Genomic DNA, 7,347 nt, shown 5'->3' with positions numbered 1-7,347 from the left:
CAAATCGGTCAAATATGGACAACTTAGGTATTGGGGGGCTTTAGTGTGAAGCAAACAACAGTTTGAGTCTCAGAGCCGCAATACATGATCATCAAATTATTGTTTGTTTCACATTAAAGCCTCCAATAGCTCAATGCCCATAATTATTTAACTTTGAAAAACAATATCCTATACGGATAAGACCGGATTTTTGTGAAAAGTTACAAGAAATTGTCCCATTTTTTTAAATGTATCCGTTTTATCGATGGGGTCTCATTGGTTGAGTTACTTTATAGTTTTCAAATCAAATTATTCCGAAAACGGTACACAGTATCGTGTTTTATCAAGACTACCTTTTCAGTGTAAAATTAAATGATGTTTAAGTTCACTTGAAATTTTGCTTAATAAATCTAATATTAAAAAAGTTATATTCAATACTACTTGGTACGAACTGTGTAACTAGCGCCCTCTATGAGAGTCAGGCATAAAACCAAATTCATTGGATGTATCAGCTTCGAAAACATATTTGTTTTTTTTTGAGCAAACCCCCAATATTTTTCAGTTTTCTATCTATCCTAGAGACGCGAGCACCTTTTTTTAAAACACCCTGTAAAAATGGATGTGATATTATATGAAAAAAAGTAGAAACTCTTAATTGTATTTGGCCTTCATAACTTTATGTTTTGTAAGACAATAAAGTTTTTATAATTAATAAACATCTGTCTACTACAACAATTCAAGTAAAACTGTCAGAGACCATATAAATACGGTTTGATTATAAAAAATATTTTAGAAGGAAATAACTTAAAAAAGGCTATTAAGTATTTTCTAAATGCCTCGTATATCTGACATTCCAAGTTGATCGATATGAGCAGTGTTGAGGTTTTCAAGAAACCATCTCATCTTTATATGTAAAGAAAAAAACTGGTCAAGACTTATATGTCGCATAGCAATGTGTTTCACATCCATAGCTGCAATTGCTTTTTTTTCTCAGGACATGTCGCGCCATACCGATCTACAACATCTAGATATGAGCTCAGTATTTACAACAGATAGGTATATAACATAGGCGTTTATAAATCAATTCTTTCAAAGGGTCAATGAAAATTATTTTGATTCGTTATAAGGAGATTTTACAAGTTTCTTAGGAAACTACATAACAAGTATAATTTCACGTTAAATGTAAGATTGACTTTTCAGAAGTTGACAACACTACCATGATTTGAATGTAAATTTCCACCAATTTCCTGATACCATTCGTCTAAATATTATATAAATCTTGTACATAGTTTATTTTTATTACTTATGATAGAGCTGTTTTCTTGTTGGGTGAATATAAAGAAAAAAGAATTGTATAAAAGTGTAAAACATAGAAAAAAAACAATTGAAGATACTACGGAAATGATATATAAATATAATTCTGAACGCGCTTGTATTTGTAAGTGATTTTCTGCTTTAGAATACAACTTATGAATACTAATTATTCTGAAAGTTCGGAACCATCATTGTCAGTAACTTTTCCAGAAATAATTAATATAATCCATGTTCTTTCATAAAAGGATACGTTTGAAATAGGTATCTGCAAGGTAGATACCGATTGCTTAATTCTGATCAAAAGCTCGTTATGGTTGTGAATTTAAACGAATATTTGGATATTCAAGTGAATGTTTCTGTTTTTATAACAAAACAATTGAAGTAATTTGTGTACATTGGTATACCGAAAAAACAAAAATTAAATCCAAACATTGAACGAGTGTAAGTCGTTTTGTCGGACAATAAGGTCATGGTTACCAAAAATTTGATCTTCATTGGTTACTTAAATACGAAGAAAACGATAACTTACAAATATATAATTTGATATCTAATCAACACAACATAATTAATTCAAAGAAAAATGTCAATACCTAAGTTTTACAAATTTCGTAAGCTTTTGAAAATGTCATTTTTAAAAATGTCCACTGTAACATACGATTCAAACTCCACAAGAAATATAATAACTTAAACTATTAAAACAAAATTTTTTATTATCAAGAAATTTTGTTTTTCTCAGGTAGCGAATGAGCCTTCCTCAAGGTCACAGTACCTCCAAATACAAGCACCAAGCAACAACTATTTGAAGGGACTAATCTTGGACCTTTAAAAAACCATGCCCTGCAACGAATGTATTGTCTCTACACATGGAAAGCCCTTTAAGTTAGAAAATGTTTAGTATTCAGAGTTTCGAGAATTTTTTCTATTATATATTTATGTAGATAATATTCATGAATTATTTAGAAAAACGAAAACGATAACTCGCAATTATATTCTGATTCGCTGCCACGTTTCGAATCCGAAAAAAAGAGTTTTGTTGCATCACGATAATGTCTCACTCCATTTGTTCACTATTTTCGACAAAAAATTATTCGAAATGCGTTACGATTTATTATCTCATCAAGCAAATATCTGAAAGATTATTTTCTAGGTGGTTTGGAAAGAACTTTAAACGCACTGGACTAAGAGCTAAGGGTGATAAAAAGATTAACTCGGAAAATAAAGTATTTTTCACAGTAAAAAGCCGCTCTTCTTAAACATCATCATTTACTTCATTCCTTCATAAATCTTTTCTACTTGTTTCTTAGAATTTTTTTAATCCTCTATGAACGTTGGAGTTGGTGAACTTATTCAACTCACGCTGTCTGTACGAGCATGGTTCCAGAAGTACCTGACCCAACAAAAAAAAACACAAAAATTTCGAAAAAAAATATATTTATTATTTGATGTAACCTCCTTTAAGCTCCATATATATACTTGTCCCAGCAATGTTTTTATAATAAGAATCGTCAAGCTCCTCAAAATAGCCATTACCTGCCGGCATCACTTCTTCATGGTTAGAAAATGTTTTAGCGATGACCCAATTTTTCAAGTCTGGCAACAAAAAATAATCCGAAGGAGCTAAATCTGACGTATAGAGTGGGTGAAGTAGCAATTCCAACTTTAAGTCATTAATTTTGGCCATTGCAATAACGGATGTGTGAGATGGTGCATTGCCTAGATAAAGCAACACTTTCTTCTCAGCCAAATGCAGCCGTTTTTGCATGATTTCTTTGCTGAAACGTTGCAATAAATTCACATAATACTCGCTGATTATAGTTATACTTTTCAAGATAGTCAATTAAAGTTATGTCACCCATATCCCAAAAAACTGACGCCATGACCTTGCCTGCAGATTGAACGGTCTTTGCCTTCCTTGGAGCCGGTTCTCCCTTTTCAGTCGTTAGTTGTGATTGATCTCTTGTCTCGGGCATGAAGGGATGAACCCACGTTTCATCCATGATTATGAAACGGCGCAAAAATCGGCTGTATTTTTGTGAAACATTGCCAAATACTCGATGGAAAAATCTTCACGGCGCTGTTTTTGTTCCATTGCGAGCAAACGCGACACCCATTATTATCCAGTAATGCTTTGTTGATTTTCTGCAGTTGCCACATCATTACGATGATGGTCTTCGCAGGTCATACGGCCGCGTTTAAACTCTGCTACTTAATATTCTACTGTTGATAACGAAGGAGCAGTATCACCTAAAGTAGAATCTAGTTCAGTTTTTATATGGCTTGGGCTAAAGCCTTTCGTATTACATAAAGATGACCAATTTTTTCCATGCTTACAAATTCACTGAAAACGTTCAATATTGATGGCTGCCAAACAAATACAGAGCAACGTGGCATCTTTAAACTTGAAACATTTGCTGTTTAGATTGTGTAGTTTCTAATTCAATAGTATTTTTCCGGGACCATCCCAGTATTATACAAATTTTGTAAGCAATATTTAAGTAGCTTGACGTTAACCAATCAACTTAAAATTTTGTTTGCTTACTTACTCCCGATGGCAATACATGATTCAATTAGAAAATCCACGAAATAATAGACCAATTAGTGGTAATTAGCTTAAGTAAAGTTGTTCATGATTTCACCAATAGATGGCGATAGTTACAATTATACTTTCTGTATAGATTAGAATAGTTGGCGCTATTAATAGTAACAATAAATGTACAAATTTCGGTTATAACATTTTCAGTAATTGGTTCTGATGTGAGTAATTACAAATTATTCTTGGAGCAGATTATTTAACAAAATGTGGTGTATGTGGTACGGCGCCTGCAGAATTAATGTAAATACGGACTTACCCCAATCGGGAATAAAGGATGGAAATGTACAATATCTTTAATCACACTGGGTTTAATTATACTAACTACTTGGCACTTAAAACTATGATACAAGACTTGACCTGCTTAAAAACTAACGGTCAAGTCCTCGGTCTGAGCTCATTTCAATTCGTAATATATGACCTTCGAGGTTAATAACCATCACAAAGACAAAAAAAATAATATATTATATAAAAAAAGCTTTTTTGAAATCCACACTTTAAAAAGGTTTAAAAGTGCACTGAAAAGTTAAAAATAAGGACAGAATAAGGTTCGTGGCCGACAAGATTGGTACGTATGGCATCAAAAGTTGTAAAAGAATTATTATGACAATGCCAAAATATGGGCGCTTTATAAGAGGGCATATACATGTATGTACTATCCTTAAAATATGAAATTAATATAAAATTTGAGCGCCCACGTTTTTGTTATTGTTAAAAAAAATTTCAGCTCTATTATTACCAGCATCTGACATCATATGTATCTACCTTGTCCGTCACGACCCCTATCCTGTTCTAATTTTTTACTTCTTGAAGCACGTTTAGACCTTTACACATTGTGAAAATTTTTCTACAGGGTGTTTCAAAAAAAGGTGATCGCGTCTCTAAGATAGATAGAAAACAGAAAAATATTTGAGATTTGCTCAGTAAAAAATTTTCGTAATGCCACACATTTTTTACGATTGTGCTTCGGTTATTACTTCATAATTTTCAAGTCAAAATATTCGGAAAACGGTAAACAAACGGTAATCAAGGGTACCTTTTTGGTGTAAAAGTAAATGATGCTTAATAAATCTAACATTGGAAAAGTTATGTTCAATACTTCTTGGTACGAACCGTGTAACTAGCGCCCTCTATGAAAGCCAGACATAAAAACAAATTCATTGGATTAATAGATAGCGTTACGAATTTTTTTTACTGAACAATCTCCAAATATTTTTCATTTTTATATCTATTCTAGTGACGATCATCTTTTTTTAAACACAAATATTTTTAAATTGTTTTTCAATCTATTACTCCTTTATTTCGTTGCTGTAAAGCCTACAACAATAATTGTTGTGACCTTTCCACAGTTGATATTTTTTCTTCTTCTCTAGAAACTTTTGATCAGTTCATTAATAGGATTACCTACTTATGTAGTTTTTAGATTTTTTTTAATTGTTTATTATTACAGCTATTATTTTTTAATTTAAATTTGGTAATTTCATATTTTCGCGCTCCCCTCGTTTTTTTGCTCTAGAAAATTGAAAAATCATTAGAATTCGATTAATTTTTTTTCAAATTTTCGTTTTTATGGCGGATTTCCGAATCAAATTATGGGAATAAAAAAAATTAAAACTTATATTGGTTTCAGGGCTTTAAATTTGCACTCATTCACGTATAATTGTTGATAACTTTTTCAAAATAATCAAATGAAGTTGTTATATTTTTTTCATAATCTAAACAAAAAAACGAACAAATTGAAAAAAAAAATTATACAAAAATGTTGATTTATCATGTTTTTACAAATAAAAATAATAACAATTCCTCTTAAAATTGACCTTTTCTCACATACGTGGATATATTGAAAAATTCTTATCCTACTATAAAACCAAACAAAATTATTTATTACAGCGAACCTGCAACGTCTCTAGACCTTTGAAAAAAAAATGTTTGTTCTTGCTCTGCAAACCAGACCTTCACAGCTTTTATTACCACCTCGTTGGAAGAAAATTTACGACCTTTTAAACTTTTTTTCAGTTAAGATTAAGCATATTTTCGTAAATCGGCTTACCTCTTAACCCTTTTAAATATAGGTACTTGATGATGGCTTGATGATGTCCACCGAAATTTTCACAACTTCCGTAGACTTTAACTTAACTTTAACTTTAAATTTGATGCGTTTGATGATTTGTAAAAAAGTTTTGAACGATTATATACGAAGAAGTGCGTTTATGATCACATTTAAAGACATAAAAATATATGAAATCTCCAGATATTTCCCATGTTTTTTTCCTTAAATCCCCGGTAAAAACGAAGATTTAAAAAAATTCATCGAAATCAGAAGATTTTTCGATTTTATTAGCCAAAAAACGAAGTCACCGCGAATGTATAAATAAAAAGTTTTTTTTATTCCTAAAATTTTACCGAACAATTTTCTCTAAGATGTTTCATGTTTTCTAATAAATATTAGAATCTGGACTCTGGATTTTGTATTCCAGTTTATAAAGTCTCGCAATTTATGAGACAAGATTAGTCATTTTTATAAATGTATAAAATGTATAAAAAAAGTTTTTAAACAAAGTTATAATGTTTTATTTACTTCCTTTCTTTCCGTTTTGATTGTTCTCCCTCCAGTAACCATGAAATAACTTTATGTTGATATTTCTTCTACTGAATATATTATTCCACTTGCCCTTCACTCGACTACTAAACATCTTTATTTAAAGTTATCATCAGACTCTAAAGTAAAATATATTCCTCCCTACAGAGTTATGAAATGATTAAAGTCAGAAGTAGGTATTTTTTAAAATTTTATTGTAACTGTGAGCTTCTCAATCTGGATCCTAAAAAGATTGCAACCAATAAATCGTAAGTATAATAAGGTATCATGGCAGAAAATATAAAAAGAATCAATAATATTTTAACGACAAAAAATAAGAGTCTTGCTGGGAGTGTAATGGCAATTAGTATTAAATATATAGGCAATAAAATGAGATGTAATATCAATAAAATTGAATCTGTTAATGTCTTTACTATTAGGAAAATAAACTCTACAACAATGGTTAGGCATAGTAATGATATTATAGTCAAATAGCCTAAACACACATCAATTTGTTCGATTACCAGTCTTGATGTTATACCTAAAATTGAAAAGATAAAAAAAAGTATTCATCAACAGACTTACCTAATTAAAATGTACTTACTTGACATTTAAAAATTTCGTTACGTGTAATTTATCATTTTATTTAAGGTTTTTTTAAATCGGCTTCATTATTACATTATGTTAGGTTGCCCATTCAACAATAAGATAAAATATTCCGTTTCAACATCAATTTTATGATTACTTTGACAGATGACTAAAGGTATTAGCTGCCTTAATCATTATACACATTAAACTTTACTATACTAAAGATTATAAATGTCACTTTAAGGACAAGTACGTTGTCACATGGTTAACGTTATTAATTTCTAATTTAAATAAAAGT

General features: G+C 30.5%; 1 long non-coding RNA gene across 1 annotated transcript; it reads right to left on the bottom strand.

The window, feature by feature from the left end:
* Positions 1-2,707: 2,707 nt before the first annotated feature.
* Positions 2,708-7,347, bottom strand: LOC130901998 (uncharacterized). Its single transcript, XR_009060348.1, has 3 exons — positions 7,066-7,347; positions 6,462-7,002; positions 2,708-3,065 (listed from the first exon to the last, which is right to left on the bottom strand). It is a non-coding gene; the product is annotated as an uncharacterized LOC130901998 (long non-coding RNA).

The sequence above is a fragment of the Diorhabda carinulata genome, chromosome X, assembly GCF_026250575.1.
Source record: "Diorhabda carinulata isolate Delta chromosome X, icDioCari1.1, whole genome shotgun sequence".
NCBI classification, from domain to species: domain Eukaryota; kingdom Metazoa; phylum Arthropoda; class Insecta; order Coleoptera; family Chrysomelidae; genus Diorhabda; species Diorhabda carinulata.
The sequence above is the reverse complement of the archived record's forward strand: the minus strand, read 5'-3'. Positions and strand labels throughout refer to the sequence as shown.